The sequence below is a fragment of the Saccopteryx bilineata genome, chromosome 1 (genome assembly GCF_036850765.1).
Source record: "Saccopteryx bilineata isolate mSacBil1 chromosome 1, mSacBil1_pri_phased_curated, whole genome shotgun sequence".
Lineage (NCBI taxonomy): Eukaryota > Metazoa > Chordata > Mammalia > Chiroptera > Emballonuridae > Saccopteryx > Saccopteryx bilineata.
In genome coordinates this window covers 77,733,506-77,753,305 of record NC_089490.1, presented here as the reverse complement: position 1 = coordinate 77,753,305, position 19,800 = coordinate 77,733,506, and positions in this window count along the sequence as shown.

The following is a 19,800-nucleotide window of genomic DNA, read 5'->3' as shown; positions in this document are numbered from 1 at the left end:
GTAAAAAATAATTTAAAACTCAAGATGTATATAAAATAAGAAATAAGGTACACTAGAGGGCACTAGTAAGCTATACTTTTAATTAATTAATTTTTTATTTGCCATTATAATTTGCATGTCTTTAGGCATACTTTCACTGCTTAATCTGATGTATTTGAGACTACTCATTTTTCTTTTCTGCTTTTTAAAAAAATTTTAAAAATCAGCAAACTCATTTGGTAGTGTTCATTGATGAGGGAAGGTCTAGACCTTTAGGTTCATTATTTAGATAATCTTGATACAATATGGATTGTCTGGGTGGCCTTTATGTTTTTTTTGAGACCCAGCGATCTTATCCTATGACATTTTCGGTGTTTTTGAAAGAGCATCTTTGCAGCTGCAAGTAATTGCTACTTAAGCCCAATTGTATGGGTCTTGTGATATACACAAATCACTCCTGGGTATTTCTTTTAAGCCCCATTTAAACCCTATTCTCCAGAGAGGAAAGGCAAGATATTTAAGTAATCTGCCACCTGGTTCATTTTAATGTGATTGGTAGAGAAGACAAATTCATTTTCTGAAGAATATACAAAAATGTTTTTTCTTAAAAGGTCAAATGAAATTTATGCTTCATGCTTAAAACTTTGGCATTTCAATTAATGTTTAAAAGTCTCAAACAATATAGTGAGCTTTAAAATGTGCTTAAAGAGAAGATAGATCATATTCATTAAACAAAATAAACTAAATTTAATACTTCCTTAGAATATACTATTCTTCTGTATTTAACAAGATTAGTTTTTTTTTCTAAGTTCTATGATAGTAGGAATACTTTTTTCTCTAATTCATCTTTTTTTTATAATTTTATTTTTTAATGGGGTGACATCAATAAATCAGGATACATATATTCAAAGATAACATGTCCAGGTTATCTTGTCATTCAGTTATGTTGCATACCCATCACCCAAAGTCAGATTGTCCTCTGTCACCTTCTATCTTGTTTTCTTTGTGCCCCTCCCCCTCCCCTTTCCCTTTCCCTCTCCCCCCCCCCCGTAACCACCACACTCTTATCAATGTCTCTTAGTTTCACTTTTATGTCCCACCTACGTATGGAATAATGCAGTTACTGGTTTTTCCTGATTTACTTATTTCACTTTGTATAATCTAATTCATCTTTTATGTTTGTGGTAGTTCTATTCTTTTAGTTGCCTTCACTTTTGAAATATCATTTTTTTAAAGTCATGAATAAAAAGATAAAACAGTTATTTTACAAGCACAGATGATGTAAAGAATTAGGAAATTTATAATGACAGTAATTACAATGTTAACATAAATGATTACAGTAATACTCATTCAGTAGGATACAATTAGAACCTTAATCATAGTCCAAATCCAATCTGTTGAAATCTTATATTTTACAGTAAAATATTTCTTAGGATTTCTGCTCTTGAAGACTCAGTCTCATTTGTCAATGACAAAAACACAGACTTTCAGTATATATCTCATGTAATGTGTGATGTTTTTATTCTAGTGCATCTATACTATATTTTTCAAAACGTAACACTGATGTGGACCATGTCAAAATAGGACTAAAGAAATTCATCTTTATATTCTTGTATCACCCTAAAATGTTACATTGTAAAATCACCTCACTCTTCCTCCCCACACAGCTTCCCCTCATGACACACACACACTGTACCATAACCAATGCCATCTTGTCTGTTGTTAAAACTATTTTTAAGGTTTTATTGTAAAAATGTTTGCAGTTTGAGGAAGAAAGGGAGGGTAACCAATACCCAGAAGAATGGCTTTTTCTCTCTTTACCATTGATTATTTCCCAGTGTGTAGCCTTTACGTCCATTAGGTTAAAAATTCATTAAAAATATAGATACTTCATGTATTAGATTAGATGAGATAAAAATAAATAACTAATTTGATCAAAGTCATGCTGTCAGGCAAGTATAGAAAACATTCCAAGACAGAAAACCAAATCTGCTGTGGCCATGGCTCTTCCTGCTTGCTGCGTGAGAAGCAAGATTTCCAGATATATAGCTCAGATGCTTAGTAACTTCCTCTCTGTACCTTTTGAATAATTATTGTACTGATTTATTTAAGAATGTTAAAGGAAGTCAGTTTTTATTCAATTAAAGATGACTAAAAGTTGCTTTAAATAAAAATGTACAAAGAGGCTTTTCGTCTTTTCTAAGTAAGACAATATCTACTTATTTAAACCTGTTTATTCTAATATTTTTCTTCATTTTTACTATGCCTTTTGAAAATTAGTGACAAAAGAGAAAAGCTGTGTTACATTTACGAATACAAACAAAATACTCCTTTGATCACTAGTAGGACTTGATGTCCTGAGATGTTTTGTTGTCCTAGTAGGAAGGATTTAATTTAAAACTTCACATGGGCCCTGGCTGGTTTTCTCAGCAGTAGAGCATTGGCCCAATGTGTGGAAGTCCTAAGTTTGATTCCTGGTCAGGGAACACAGGAGAAGCGAACATCTGATTCTCCACCCCCTCTCCTCTCTCTTTTCCTCTCTCTGTTCTCCTGCAGCCATGGCTCGAATAGTTCAAGAAAGTTGTTCCCAGGCACTGAGAATGGCTCTGTGGCCTTGCCTCAGGTGCTAAAAATAGCTCAGTTGCTGAGCAACAGAGCAGCGGTTCCAGATGGCAGAGCATCACCTGGTAAGTGGCTTGCTGGGTAGATCCCGGTTGGGGTGCATGTGGGAGTCTGTTTCTCTGCCTCCTTGCCTCTCCCTTAAAAAAAAATTACATGGCGTCATATACTTTGTTTTAAAATTAATCTTTGGCACTTCAAAATGAAGGAGAAATACTATACTTAAAAGTTAAATAAGTAGCCTGACCTGTGGTGGCACAGTGGATAAAGCGTCGACCTGGAAATGCTGAGGTCGCTGGTTTGAAACCCTGGGCTTGCCTGGTCAAGGCACATATGGGAGTTGATGCTTCCAGCTCCTCCCCCCTGTCTTTCTCTCCTCTCTCTCTCTGTCTCTCTCTCTCCCTCTCTAAAATGAATAAATAAAATAAAAATTAAAAAAAAGAATTTATAGACTTAAAAAAATTAAATAAGTAATGATGACATAGTATCATTTACGACAACATGGATGGACCTTGATAACATTATATGAAGTGAAATAAGTAAATCAGAAAAAAACTAAAACTAAGAACTGTATGATTCCATACATAGGTGGGACACAAAATTGAGACTCATGAACATAAATAAGAGTGCAGTGGTTACCGGGGGAGTGGAAGGGGGTAGGAGTGTGAGAGGGGCACAAAAGGGTGAAACAAATATAAGGTGACGGAGGATGATTTGCCTTTGGGTGATGGGTATACAACATAATCAACTGTCCAAATGATGTAGATATGTTTTCTCTAAATCTATGTACTCTAGTTGACCAATGTCACCCTGTTAAATTTAATTGTCTAAATAAAAATAAACAAATTTATAAAAGATAAATAAGCATGACTTTTATAAGTCTGTTTTTATAAAGTCATAAATTAATTGTTTAGAATTTAAGTCACTTGTCAGGCTCAGTTCTATTTACATGAAAAACTCATAATTAATATTAAATGCATGCATTTATTTAAATCATTTTGATCATTTGTTTTCTGTACTATAACCATACTTCATTCTGTCTCAGTTTTTCTGTAACATATAATTTATAGAAAGGTTTTTATCATTATTACCTTATAATAAATCCAATTAGATATACTGTAGACATAATTGTAGGCTTCAGGTGAATAAACATGAGAATGTTTCAGGGCTCAAAATTATATTGACACTGCAAGGAGACATTTGGGAGTGAAAGTCACATTTGGAAGGCTGTATTAATCAATGGAAAGTCTTGAATTTGTGGTATTTTAAAATTATAGTTAGTTTATAACATATTTTCGCCTGACCTGTGATGGCACAGTGAATAAAGCATCAACCCGGAACGCTGAGAATGCCTGTTTGAAACCCTGGGCTTGCCTGGCCAAGGCACATATGGGAGTTGATGCTTCCTGCTCCTCCCTTTCTCTCTTGTCCCCTCTGTAAAATGAATTAATAAATCTTAAAAAAATATTTTCAAAGGATACATGTTTAGTATTTTTTATTTTTTAAAAAAACATCCTGTTTCAAATAACACTCACTAAATTTTTTCAGAAAACATGACCCTGCAAAATCGATAGTCTTCATGTAGTCATTAAAAAATGAGAAAAACAAAGGCCTTTATTTTACGATGTAAACAGTCCAATTCAGAGATTATAATGCATCATCCATTTAACCCGGATTCAGTTCTACAGGGTGGTTTAAAACCACTTTATAAAGTAATGATCTGAGACTCTATCAGTAAGACAGTATGCCTCCAATTCAATAGAATCAATATTCACACACATTTTTATACTGCACATGGTTTGCAGAGATTGTTACTGACAGCTCTAATTTTCCCTGGTTCCAACATGGAAAGAAAGGATGGAGGAAGAACGGTAAAAAGCAACCTTCACTGGATATCCCTCTGATAGTCACTGATAGTAATTTCTACATGTTAGCTCATTTTGTGTTCAATCAGGTATTTGAAAGGAGATAATGCAGGCATATACCAGCCACCCAAAGGAAGACATGAAAGTGCTTGTCTATGAAATGTTCTAATATAGTAGGCTGTGTGTGATTGACTTGTTTTTATTGTTCATCAAGGAAAATACATATTAAATATAGAATAATAGTCTTATTTAAGACATCACAATGTGGTATGTTTGTGTATGTGTTCACACATGCAGTTGTTCAGGAGTGTGAGTGTATTTGTGCGAAATAAGTGGTAACTCAAGATTGGTGATGAAATTTTTTGATCATGAAATATTAAAACTAATTTAGCAAGTTTATGAATAGTTGATTTTATTCATCTTTCTGATCATTTAAGTTTTAGGAAAAGTCTAGGACCCAATGTTGGAGGACCCCAAGATTATACTCAAGTTTGATGATTTGCTAGAAGGACTCACAGATTCAGTCATGCTGCTATACTTATGATTTTGGTTTATCATAGTAAAGAAAAAACAAAACCAAAAAACAAACAACAAACAGATTAAAATCAGCAAGGAAAAAAGTATATAGGGAAAATTTTAAGATAGAACAGGTTCAAGCCTCTGTCTGTCCTCTTTCAGGGGAGACACGTGGACAGTATTTAATTATCCCAGCAATAATATATGACAACACATTCAAAGTGTTGCCAGTCAGGGAAGCTCATCTAAGCCTTAGTATCCTTGGTTTATACCGGAGATTAGTCACATAGGCAAGAAATGCCTGCATAAATGATCATAGTCACTCAGTCTCTGGTACCCTCTTCCCAGATGTCAAACTAATGGCCCCAGTGAACAAAAACAGGCATTTATCATAAACCACATTGTTAACATAGTCCCAAGTATACAAAGACACAGTTTTCAGGCAGGCTGTTTAAAGGGCTTAGAGGTTGGCTCCCAGGAGTAGCTCAAGGGCCATTCCCAAAAATCTCCAGAATATGCAAGTATTGAGAAGCCCACGCCAGTCGAGTTAATCCTTTATAGTACAACATAATGGCTTCAGCCATTTCTTGATTTTTGTCACCTAATGCAGGAAAGTCAATACAGTACACAATTTATATTTTATATATTTGAAAACACACATTTTTAAAAAATGTAATTCACTTTAAATAAAATAGAAATGACAGCCACCTGGCACTTTAGTGAGTGGAAAGAGGAGAGGGAGACTGCCAGGAAGTGAAGCCAAGAGTCTGACCTGCTCTCTCTCTGGGGTTTGAGGAGGCCCCTTGTTTCCAAGGAGAGCTACCTTTCCCAGAAAGGGTTGATGGCTCCCTCCTAGGAATGCCTACAGAGTTGGAAATCTAGTGAAGTCACATCCATCACATTATATTGCTTAAAAGATATTAAAATCATTGGTTTAGGTTAGTTTCTTTAGAAAAGACATATATATATATATATATATATATATATATATATATATATATATTAGATATAATATGCTCTGATGCCCAATTAAAGTAAAAATTTAGCTTGCTGGGCGAAATTTCAGCTTGTCACATGAATTTTGAGAATAGGGCTAGGACTTAGGGGAGAAGTCTGCACTCAGAGGTTCCCTAGAGTATATATGACTCAACTCAAGAATTAAACAGAAATGTGAGAATTAAGGCATAACAGTTGTAAGCATAGCTGAGGCCAGGGAAAGGTATAGTAAGAAAACATCTGGAGCATGGAGCTGAACTATGAAAGAACTTGGTCACAATGAGAAGGAAAGGCGTGCTTGGTGGACAAAATAAGCTATAGCCAGGTGACCTATTAAAGAGCAGAACAGATCTTATTTTCCTAACGTTGCTATAACAAATCATCACAATCTTAGTAGCTTAAAATTGCCAATATGTTATCTTAAGGTTCTGGAGGTCAGAAGTCTGAAATGAGGCTTAGGAGGCTAAAATTAAGGTGTAAGGCAACCTACATTTCTTCTGGAGGCCTCAGGGAAGAATGCTTTCTCTTGCCTGTAACTGCTTCCAGAGGTTACCTATATTACTTGGCTCATGACTCCATCTTCAAAGCGCATCATTTTAACCTCTGCTTCCATCATTATTACAATTTTTCCTAATTCTGGCTCTCATGCCTCCCTCATTCCCTTGTCTGAACCCTTGAGATTCTATTGGGCCCACCTGAGTAACCCAGCATCACCACCACCTCCTTTTCAAAATCCTTTACATAATTATGTCTGAGAGTTTCCTTTGCAATGTCAGGCAACAGATGTACAGGTTCTAGGCATTAGAGCATTAACATCTTTGGAGACCATTATTCTGTCTATCACAACAGGAGATAGGGTATCCACCAGAATAGATAGGTTGAAGGAAATTTATAGCAGATGCTACTTTTCAATGTTGGGTAGTCCAGTCAAATTCTAAAAGAAGGTGGCTGTAGTGTTGTTCACCAGACATTGCCATCAATCAATGGATATAATGTTACTTTCAAAGGCCCAGCAACATTTAACAAGGCTTTTGTGATTCCAGAAAAATCAATGGTCAGTAATTCAAGAGTTACTCATACTAAGTACTGGATCAAACTGACAATCATGAAAAGGAATTCATTTACTAGCTACCATTTATTTTGCATTTACTGTATGTCTAATTTGCCAAACAAAGTACCTTTGTTATCTCATGCAGCTCTTGTTACAGCATTTAAAAGTAGGTTTTGGTGCTCCTCAATGAGGGAAATGGAACTGAGTGTTATTAACCTTCCCAAGATGGCTCAGGAAGCAACCTAGTGGAGAAGGAATGTGAATCTAAATGATTTCAAAACCTGGGCTTTCTCCACGACAGGTGCAGTATGTTAATTTACAATGTTTGATACTTTTTCCATTGACCAGATCTTTAGTTATATAATTCAGAGTATTTTCTTTTTCCAATTTCCAGAACAAACATAAGGTTAATAATTAAGATGTCCTGGTTAAGGATAAAATTAGATCATTGAGTGAAAAACAGTGGGGTCCCCTGAGAAAGCTAATACAAAGGCTGATGAGACATTTTTTTTCCCTACAAAACACACACACACACACACACACACACACACACAAACACGCCTTTAGTATTAGATATCCTTTATCCTCTTTAGAAATGGTAACACTGTCAGTGCATTGGTGAACTACTTGTATGAACATAATTATCTCATACCCTTTACTACTATTTAAAATTTTGAAATAAATTAAGTAAAACTAAAAATAAATCAAAACAATGGTACTTTTATAAAATAATTTGGATTTGAAGAAGCTTTCCACACCTTGGATTCTCTGATATTAATGTGATTATTGACTCTGTGCAAGGTTTTTCTGTGTGGTGGTAATATAACGGACTTTGAATACCAGATTTGTGTACTTGCTTTCATGGTGGAAAGAGAGAGAGAAACAAAAACAAGTAAAAAAGTTTACAAGTGTATAAAAAAGGAACAGTGACTGACTTATGGAAAAACAGAAATATTTTTCTCCCCATAGTAGCCAAGGTTTTCTAAAGAGATTTCCTCCCTTATTCAGTTAACCGATCAACTTTGATTTTGAAACATTTTTCTTAGCTACCTTATGGTGAAGATGAGATTACAGAAACTTTCTCATTATCAGTATCTAAATGAGACTTTTAGTCATTGTATCAGGAATCTATCCCATGAATTTATTCTGTGAAACAAAGTAGATATAATTTTACATATTTCCTTGAAAACATTTCCCTGAAACTTTTCTTTGAAAGCATTGTTAAAATAAAATTGAAAAGATATTTTTAGTACCAGTTCACTTAACTCATAACTGTATTCTAGCTCTAAGTTCTTGAAGTGCTATATAATAAAATATAATGTTGCTTTGGGTCCTTGAAGTTTTGGATTCATTGTATTCAAAGTTTTAACTGTATATGCCAAATTTGCCAAGCTCCCTTGAAATGTACTTTTTAAAGTTCTGAAGCAGTTGATCTTTTTCCTGGTATTCCAAAAATAGGGCAATGGTATCTTTCAGCTCATAAGTCTGTGGATACATATTTATTTCTCAAAATGAATCAACTGCAATGTGCAATATAAGAGGATTTTGTAGTCAACATCAAAATATTCACAAACAATGGAAGTAATCTGATTTTGGCTTGTTTTTTAAGTAACTGACCATCTCATGGTTGAAATTAAAGTTTTCTCTGAGATCACTGTTCAGGGACTTAGAAATCAATACTAATCATTGAATGAATAATACAGTATTCCAGTAAAAGCATAGTTTTTCTTATTTAAACACTCAAAATTTATCATTCTGAACCTAGATTTCTGTGAATATAATCAATGTGTACTCTAATACAGTGGTCCCCAACCCCGGGGCCACAGACAGGTACCGGTCCGTGGGCCATTTGGTACCGGTCTGCAGAGAAAGAATAAATAACTTATTTATTTCCATTTTATTTATATTTAAGTCTGAACGATGTTTTATTTTTTAAAAATTACCAGATTCCCTCTGTTACATCCACCTAAGATTTACTCTTGACACTTGTCTCCGGCACGTGATACATTTATCCGTCCCACCCTAAAGGCCGGTCCGTGAAAATATTTTCTGACATTAAACCAGTCCGTGGCTGAAAAAAGGTTGGGAACCACTGCTCTAATATGAATTCTAATAGTATGCATTTCATGCATATATGTTTGTGTGTACATACACGGTGTGGAAAAATATGCTTTACACTTGTTCATGTGGAAACTAATATAATAATTAATAAATAATTATAGATGAATTCTGTGCTTCATGTATTCCAAACAGTAACCCTGCTGTTGCCCCACCCTGTGTGTGACTGTGACCCAGCTTCAGTAATCATCAGCATTGGTGGAGGTCTTCAAACTTTGATCAAAAACATTTCTTCCAAATTATCCAGTATAATTCCTCCAATCAGTATTATAGTTCAAACAATACTAAGAGAGATGATGGATATGTTTATTATTTGTGATGATAGTCTTATGGTTGTGTGTAAATATCTCAACTCATCAGATCATACACATTGAATATGTGTGGCTTTATATAAAGACATCAGTTATAGCTCAACAACAGTTAAAAAAGCAAAATAACATATGCAGACACTAAAAAAAACCACCTAATACTAAAAAAGACAATGATTTGATTTATTTTACAAGACCATTTTTTGCTAAGTGATTTACCAATGCTTAAGTGTAGAATCGAAGACAAACATTCTGCTAATTCCTCATATTAATGTTTTGATATTGTTTGAAAGAAATGGTTTTATGAGAGTTTTTTGTGTTATAATATTTGTTTTTATTTGATAATTAAAAGAGAGTATCACATGAACCTTTAATAGCTTTTAAGATCCCCAATAATATTTTCCAATAATAAATAATGATGTATGCTATATTGTCCCAAGAAAAAAATACTATTCAAAATATTAAAATAATGTCTTTTTATGAATTTCAACTAAAATACTTAGATTGCGAAGATTCCTTTCTGATGATATTGCTCAACCATTTTAAACAAACCAAGATTATTGTATATCTTTAAAGACAGTGTTAGTTGATCATCAACTTCATTTCTTCTGTCTGGAAATTTAGATAGACTAAATTTAAATAGACTAAATCCTTTGCAGGCCTCATTTTGAGATGGCTTTTTAGCTCACAATATGGCTCACTTTGAGGCGTGGCCTATACAAATCTTCCACATAACCTTTCCAGAATCTTCTGCTGACCATAATGAAAAAGACTTCATGGCAAACTTGAGGAACAAGTATAGCCATTGAATGGAAAGATCCCTTCATTAAATCACTTTTTGGAAGAGAGCTATTCGGAAGAGCTGTGTAACCATAAACACTGTAATTCTACTGTTATATTAGTGAGGAAGAATGGGGAATAATTATGTTAAGCCATGGAAATTTCAGTTTATATAATACAGCAGCTGGTATTACTTAACCAATACAGATACTAGTCTTTGAAGTTATTTCACTCATACTTTTAAACAAATACCCATTTTATTGGTTGTGATATCACTTGCCCCAAAACAAAATAAAAATACTTGTTTTAGCCTGACAGGTGGTGGTATACTGGGTAGAGGTAGACCTAGAAGACTGAGGTCACTGTCTGGAAACTAGAAGTCATTGGCTTGAGTGCAGGCTCACTGGCTTGAACATGTGGTTGCTGGCTAGAGTGTGAGGTTGCCAGTTTGAGCATGGAATCATCGACACAATTCTGAGGTTGCCAGTTTGAACCCAAGGCTGTCCACTTGAGCAAGGGATTGCTTGCTTGACTTGAATCTAAGGTCAACACTCTGATCCCCTGTCAAGCCACATAGGAGAAGCAGTCAATGCACAACTAAGTGAAGCAACAAACTGATACTTCTTTCTTTCTCTCTCATTCTTCTTTCATCCTTCTCTCTCTCTCTTTCTTCCTCCCCCTCTCAAAAAAAATCTTTGTTTTAAACAATAACAACTAGAACAGCAACAACAAAAACACTCAAGAAATAATGATGAAGGTTCCTGGTTATTCTTACAGAAAAAAAGACTATTGTGGGTGTTTTTCAGTGGGCACATGGGTTTTTTTCTTTCAGTCATGTTTCTGTCCCTTGTGAAATCTGAATTATCTTTTGTCTACATTTATGTTACCAGCCATATAACTGTCTCTATTTAATGGGACTTAAAGCAAATCTAAATGATTCTTCTCTGACAATCTTCTGATTTCTAGTTTGCAATATTAGGATGAGCTCTCACTCAGAATGGGTAAAAGAAGAAATGTATAATAAATAAATAAATAAATAGAAGAACTCAGGTTCTTTTTAATGCACTTTAGTAGCAGCAATAGTACAATTTTTAAAAAGTACATTGTCTTAAAAATTAAAATTAGTTTTGTATTTGGATGTGAAATATTTTAAGACAATATAAACTGTGTCATGTGTATGAAAGCAAAATATAACAAACTATGCATCATATCTCTAATAATTAGACTTTAACAATTTATTTTATTGTATGAATCTGTAACTAGTCATGAATAATTTTTTCTAATAAAAATTACTTCCTGAGATGATAAGAAATCTCTACTTAGCAGGTAGATTTTTTCCATGATAGCCAAGAAATGATTCTTTAAGTTTCCTTTCTAACTCCACACTCTACTGGTCTAGGTCTCAGGTAGGCATTAGCAAACAAAGCATAACATTTCAAGTTGTGCAGAATAGCAGAATATATATTCACAGACACAGTTTGAAATACAGAGTTCAAGTTGGCCATGATGAAGTGGATTTTTATATATATAGCAAGATAGAGTGAGTCCAGATTTAGGCCTGAGAAATAAATCTTATCAGAGCACACCTGACCCTGATGCCTTGTGTCTAACAGGGTGCTGAAGAGTTTCCACTTTCTGATGAATAGATAATATAATTCTGCCCAGATTGTCAGCACTGATTATTACAAATGAGGGCAGGATCCTAAAAATTTGTCTGGGAGGATCAAAAGTAGGTAGAATCAAATTTTGTACCTCTACACTCTGATAAGTTACCTATAGAATCACAATCTGATGATGCTAATTCTGCTCTTTTATGGTAACACTGTGTACAAAGTGTACATAAAATTTATACATTGCTGTTTCCCAAACCGGTCTGTAGATTAGAATCGCCAGGGGATTTTTTAAACCTTCTAATGCACAGGTCATAACACAGCACAATTAGATCACAATCTCTGGGGCTTGGATATAGACTTTGGAATTGATTGAATCTCCTTGGTGAGTCTAATCTGTAGACAAGTTTGGGAACCACTTACAATCATTTAAGAATTTGACAACTTTTAAACAGAAGTTCTATCCAACTTGGAAATATATTAGAGGATATTCAGTAAAACAAATAGTATTATTTTAATTCAAAGATGATAAAAGTTATAGATATGTAACAAAGCAAACATAGTAAGCATAAAAAAGCACCAAAATTAACTATAATCTCACCAAATAATCACTGCGAGGAGTTAGATTTATTTACTTCTGTCTATGCAACCAATATACATCTTAATAAGGGTGTGTTTGTGTATATGTGTGGGTATAACAAAAGCTATCATACTGTCCACTCTATTTTGTAGTTTTGTTTTTTTTTTTTGCCCTGTTTTGTTTTTAAAGAATATGTATATGGAATCTAGGTAAAGTTTACTTTTAAATGTTGCTTTATGTTGCCTTATACTAGAGTCTTTTTGAAAAGGTCTTTGGTCTGGCCTGTGGTGGTACAGTGGATAAAAGCGTCGACCTCAAATGCTGAGGTCACCGGTTTGAAACCCTGGGTTTGCCTGGTCGGGACACATTTGAGAGTTGATGCTTCCTGCTCTTCCCCCCTCTTTCTCTCTCTCTCTCCTCTCTCTCTAAAAATGAATAAATAAACAAAAAAAAAAAAAAGAAAAAAGAAAAGGGCTTTGGACTATGATACCATTTTCTTTTTATAAATTAGTTCTCTTTTTTCTGCCCTAAAGACCATTGTCTCTGGGCCTAAGAAAGGTGCTGCTTAATCATCTTAGGTGAGTCTCCACATGTTTGTTTGCATAAGTAAAAACTGGATATTTCCCCCTCAGATCAAATAATAAATTTAGGAAAGAAGTGTTCCTACACAGGAATCAAGGAAGGGATAGTTAATATATCTATGTGTGACCCCACCCCAGAGTTTCTGATTGCTAGTTTCAATAGGTTGAAGTGGAGCCTGATTATTTGCATTTCCAAAAAGGTGCCAGGTATTGTTTGTGCTGCTGATTAGGGAACCGTACTTTTCAAGCTATTTTAGCAAAAGATCCTTTTTTTTCCTCATCCTCAGTTTTTCTGTCTCATTCCATTATATATCTATAATTTACATTTACTGCTGGCTTCATTTAAATACCCATCTTTGATAAGAAACTTTCAAATACTTACTGGAAATATTTAACTTCAGCAACATTGACTTAGAATGAGAGTTCAACATCTGAATAATAGTTAAAAGTTGTGTTTTATAAAAATATTTTATTCATTAATTTTAGAGAGAAGAGAGGGAGAGAGAGAGAGAAAGAGGGGAGGAGCAGGAAGCATCAACTCCCATATGTGCACTGACCAGGCAAGCCCAGGGTTTCAAACTTGCGATCTCAAGAGTTCCAGGTTGATGCTTTATCCATTTTAACACCACAGGTCAGGCAAAAGTTGGATATATTTTATTGTAAAAATCTGATAATACTAAAGCTGCCTCATATGTCCAATGAAGAAGATGGGCAACTCAACTCTCTTCATCTTTGAAAGGAAAAAAAATGATATGTGTATCATACAGATCCTGAGAAACAGGCTCCTGTAACAGGTATGGTAAAATATTTGTGTTAGCAGTGTTTTTGTGCACTAGGCTGGGAAAAGCAACTTCCTGCAGACTTGCAGATTCAGGATGTATTTTTTCAAACTTTTTTCTTTTCAAGTATTAAGTCCTGCAGTAGAGATGATCTGTTCTCTTTCATGTTTTCTCCTTGGGCAATGCATTTCGAAGATTAATATAATAGGGATAACATGCCTGTGTGTCTTGCCTAATTCGAAATGCTGAGGATATTATTTCTGGTTTGGGGAGTTTGGAGGACTATCTAGGAGGATTGGAATGCTCTGTTATCAGAGAAGTGTTGCTGCAGGTCTGGCAGTTTGCCCACGTTCCTAACCGGTCATTAATAAAGGCGACAATTGCTCCGGCAGTTAGATTGTCTTCTCTCCTGACTCAGCAGTTGCAGCTGTCATCTTACACTGCCAGGGATCATTAAGAAGTTTCACCTGGCAGACTTCTCAAAGATGCTCTATTGCTCTTTAGGTTAGAGCTGTTTTTCTGCCCTAACTCATGTTTCAAAACAAGATATTTTTAAAAACAGATATCTGGGAGGAAATGTTTTAATAAACAGCTCAGAATACAGTAACTAATGGTTTCAACTTCAGCTCCTTTGTGACTTAAAAATCAAGTGTTTATTTCAAAATGCCTTCAGCAAGAGTACAGTTTGGGATTTATTTCTTGTCACAGATTAAATTATTGCTCGCTTTCTTCCTTCACTTGAAATGCATGATTAATATTTCACAGCAAGTTTAGATTAGTCTTTACATTTTCTTCTTTACTTAATTTTCGAAGTCCCTTTAAACCATCTGAACCCTAGTATTTTTACCTTTCAAACCATAAATCAAGTTAAATGTTGGAATCAGGGAGCTCTTATGCTACATTGAAATCCAAAGCACTGGTAAAACTTGTGTATCTAGCTATGTTACTGACTGTCACGCAACAATAAATAAGCTCAAAAATTTTGCAGCTTCTTTATTGGAACAGCCACAATTTAAGAACAGAAAAATACTGCATAAATTAATGATGAAATTATAGATAATGTAAAAACTCTAATCTTGATACTTATAAGGTGTAATTGGGGATTTATAGTAGAATTTTAAGACCATAAATTATCTTAAAAGCATCTCATAAGCATTATCTTAAAGATATATTCATTTTAAAGTTTAAAAAAATGACAATATCTATTTTTAAGGAGGGAAAGTTTTCCTTTCATTGGAGACTAGGGCAAGCACAGAACCTAAAAATCCTAAATCTGTCTGCTTATGTGTGATTGCTGTGAGAAAAAATAAAACCTAATATTGAAACAGAGCCCTTTAAAAGATATTTTGCACTATTAGAATAACAAGTGAGCAATGAATAATAACTGTATTTATATAATTGCATTTTAAGGAGGTTCTGTTTTCATTTTGTTCTTTTCATTCAAAAGTGGCAAAGCAAAGCAAAAACAAGTAAACAAAATAACAGTAAAAATAACACAGTTAATTTCCAAACCATGATTGGGAGATACGGTGTGTTTCGGGGTTGCTCATAGAACGTATAAGCATATGCTGGCTCTTCAGTCACACGGATGCACTGACGCTTGACTCAGCCACCTAATTGTTATGACAGGCATAACCTCACTAAGCTCCAATGTCTGCAACTTTAGAACTATAATAATAATGAGGATAATGAGAATTCTTACTTTTCATAAGAATTATATTGAGGTAATGCCCATTAGTAATAATAGTAACCCTACTGGGACAACATGATGTATGCACAGCCCCTCCCCTGGCTGTGGATACATGGCAGGTTTTCTGTGAATTTGGTATCTGTTGTGTGAATGTATGTACAAGGCAAGAGTGTTGTCTCTCTTATTCACTTAAATGACATTCCCAGCACATAGAAGATGCATGATATCTTATACATGCTCCTTAACACTTAACTGGGTGTATGTGTTTGTATGTAGGTGTGTTTGATGGAGGCATATCTAAGATTCTTTGAACCAGCATGTCTCCCTAAATATTGCTGAGTACCAATGAAGAGAAAATTCAGGAAAGATCACCCCTACAGGTTTACCAGGTTTAGAAAATGAAAATACTGGATACAAAGTTATATTTTAACTAGAAAGCCTGGTGGTCATACGAAATGACCGCTGTTCTAGATATTATAAATTGTAATTAAAATGATTTGTGCAAAGGTGTCTGCTAATTCAAACTGAATTACCCAGGGCAGGCGGCGAGGACACCCCTTTGCTTAGTGCCCCACGGGGTTTCCCCTTTCTACTTGCTTAATTACTTAAAGTAGAGTGCAATGAAGGAAACCACTGGCAGTACATTTCTTAAGAGCCACCCTAGCTCAATAAATAAAGGTGATTTAAATAATAAAATATTAATTCGCATGTCAAAGAAAACTGTTTTAATCCTTTTTGCGTTTCGGTCAGCATTACTCTGTTGTTTTTTTGCATTTCTCTCCTGCCTTTGTTCAAGGGACTCATTTTGTCAAGACAGGCTTTTTTGTCTTGCATCTGAGGCAAGCCTTGTTTCTCTATGCTCATCAGTCTCATTTTGCTGAGAAAGACGCATTTGCTCTGAGACTGAAGCAAGCCTTGTCTTTCTCTGCTCAGTGGTTTCTTTTTGTCGAGAAAGCCGTTTTTATGCAGCTTTAGCTCCTTTTCTCTCCTCTTCAGTGCTGTATTTTCTAGGAGGCATTCTTAAAAGAAATTATGTTAAGATGTAGTTTTTATGTAAAACAGATGATTGCCAATGCAAACAGATGTTCACCTTCCCCCTGACACGCTCAATTTGCGTTCAGCCTTAAATTGTTTCAAAAGCAGATGATTGCCAATGCAAACCAATGTTTACCTTCCCCCTGACCCTCTCAATTTGCGTTCAGCCGTGGCAACTTCACCCCATTGGCTAGTACAGTTACGCAAGCAACCAATAAGCTATCGGCAACAAATAGACACTTAAGCCGCATATAATAAAGATTTCACATAAAAATGATTTTTTTTTTTTAGCCCTGGTAGTTTTTTTAGCTCAGTTGGTTAGAGCATCATCCTAAAGCATGGAGGTGGCTGGTTCAGTCCATGGTCAGGGTATATACAGAAACAGCTCAATGTTCCCATCTCCCTCTCTCTAAAATCAATCAACACATTTTTTTAATGAATTTTTAGGCCCTGGTCAGTTGGCTCAGTGGTAGAGAATTGGCCCAACATGTAAAAATCCTGGTCAGGGCACATAGGAGAATCGCCCATCTGCATCCCACCCTTCCCCCTCTCCTCTTTCTCTATCTCTCTATTCCCCTCCTGCAGCCAAGGCTCCATTGGAGCAAAGTTGGCCCAGGCGCTGAGAATGAGATGGTCTCTGCCTCAGGTGCTAGAATGGCTCCAGTTGCAACAGAGCAATACCCAAGATGGGCAGAGCATTGCCCCCTGGTGGGATTTCGGGGTAGATCTAGGTCGGGCACATGAGGGAATCTGTCTCTCTGCCTCCCTGCTTCTCACTTCAGAAAAATACAAAAAAAAAAAAAGAATTTTTAAAAATGTATATTCCAGTAATACCTGCACTAAAAATTATTTGATAGTCACCTAAAATTAAAATTTTACTTTATGTCCTGTATTTTACTAGCAATGAAGAAATAAAAATGATCAGTTAAGAATAAAGCCATTTATGCAAAACCAAATAATAATTATGATACTAGAAATAGCACCTTGCTTAGTGTAACTGGCTGTTCTTGTCAGCTCTTGGCAATATAGCCACCATGATCTTGTTTCAGTTTCTGGAAAATACAAGATTTTTTTTTCTTAATATAGGTTCATTTGATTTTATTTATCTGGAAGGAAGTGTTTCTCATCTTCAAGTACAACATTCTTGGACTGTTAGCTCCAGCATCTCAGGCTCCTGGACACTTTCCCTGACCCAGAGCTCCCTTTCCTGGTCTCTACCTCAGGTTTATTCTTAAAGTCTCTCAAACAATGGTGTTTGTTTTTTTTCATCCCTTTTCTCATTTTTCAATTATGAATTAATAAAGGAAATTGCATGATCTATCTCCTCCACTGGATTGTAAACTTTGTGACAACTCTATGTTTCTCAGTTGTAACCACAACATTCAGCATATGGGGTCATGTTTTTAGTATAAAACTGTTTGTACTTTGTTTCAAAGGAAGGATGCGCAGCTTTGTGATTGATGGCCTGAGCCTGATTGTCAGGCATCTAGGATAGAATCAGCAACCCCCATCACATTCTATTTTTCTGTCCTCAGGACACATGCTCAGAGACAAACTCTCTGAGCCTCCTTTTTTCTCATTTTAAATTTGGGCTAACAACATTTAATCCTAGTGCTATTCTAAGGATAAAACAAATGTTTGCAAAGCATTTTGTATAAGTCCCTGAATCTAGCAGATGTTCAAGAAAAGGTAGCAAGAACAATAAAACAACAACTGAGAGGAAAGCCAATCCATGATAGCCATAATTTAAAAGAGAATTTACTACACTGGCCAGTTGGCTAAGCAATAGAGTATCAGCCCAGTGTATGCAAGTCCTGGGTTCAATTCCCAGTCAGGACACACAGTAGAAGTGACTATCTGCATCTCTACTCCCCCCCTCCAACAACTTATCTCTCTCTCTATCTCTCTTTCCCCCCAGCAGCCATGGCTTGAATGGTTCGAGCAAAGTTGGCTTTGGACACTGCGGATTGCTCCATGGTCTTGGCCTCAGGCACTGAAATTGCTCGGTTGTCGAGCAACAGAGCTGTGGTCCAGCTGGACAGTTTCACCTGATAAAGGCTTGTCTCTGCCTCCCTGCCTCTCATGTAATAAAGAGTAAATAAAAAATAAATAGAAGAGAATGTATTTCTTACTTTGTTGCCCATGGAAGGCATTACATAAAAGGTGAAACTTTAGCCAAGTCTTGAAATAGATGGGGGTGTTGGAAGATGTTAGGAGGGCTTGGTACATTTCAGACATTGTCCTTGAGCTCAAAGTTAACAACTGAGTGTTTAGAAGCTCTATAACTTAACAACTCAAAATGTAGCTTACTAACACCACCTCAGAGCTCGTTAAAACTATAAAATCATAGGCCCCACCCTCAAACTACTGAACTAAAAACTAGACTTTAAGCAGGTCCTCAGGTGACTTATAGTGACTGTAATGTTGGAGGCAGTGCTCTACAATGGTTGCAAAGGTGTGATTGCCAGACCAGCAATATCAGCGTTATTTGGGAACTTGTAAGAAATGTGAACATTCAGGCCTACTGGCTTGCAGGTGGCTGCCATTTCTATGTGTGCTCATATAACCTCTTCTTTGTGCTGGGAAGAGATGGTCAGGGGATTAGAGAGCAGAGTCCTCTGATATTTCTTTTATAAGGGCACTAATCCCACAGAAGCCCACATCAGATGAGTCACCACCCTCAGGATCCTACTGAACCCTAATTACTTCCCAATGGCCCAGCTCCAAATATCATCACATTGTAGGTTAAGGTTTCAACCTCTTAATATGATTTTTCTGGGGACACAAACACTCAATCTGTAACACCTACTTAATCAATAATTCTGGTGTAAGGCTCAGAGTATGGCCCAACAACCTGTGTTTTAACAATCCCCTCTGGGTGAATATGATGCACACTTAAGATTGAACACTGCCTGAATACAGAAATTACCTTGGGACTTCCTTAGTGCTGATGCCAGGGTCTGGTTGAAGCCTGGTGACTTTAAAGTGCAGCAAAGTTTGAGAACCACTAATAAGAGATTTTCTGTCCAAATATATAAAATATATCCCAAACTATTTCATGATTTGCCTTGGGGCAATAACAGAATTTTCTAGATAGGAGCAGTCAGTAGCCAATCACCAAGTATTTTTTAAAATTTTATTAATTGATTCTTTTAGAGAAAGGAAGGGAGAGTGAGCAAGAAAGAAACATAGCTTATTTGTTCCACTTATGCATTCATTGGTTTGTTTTCTGTATGTACCCTGACCAGGGATCAAACCCACAATCTTGGTATACTGGGATGACACTCTAACCA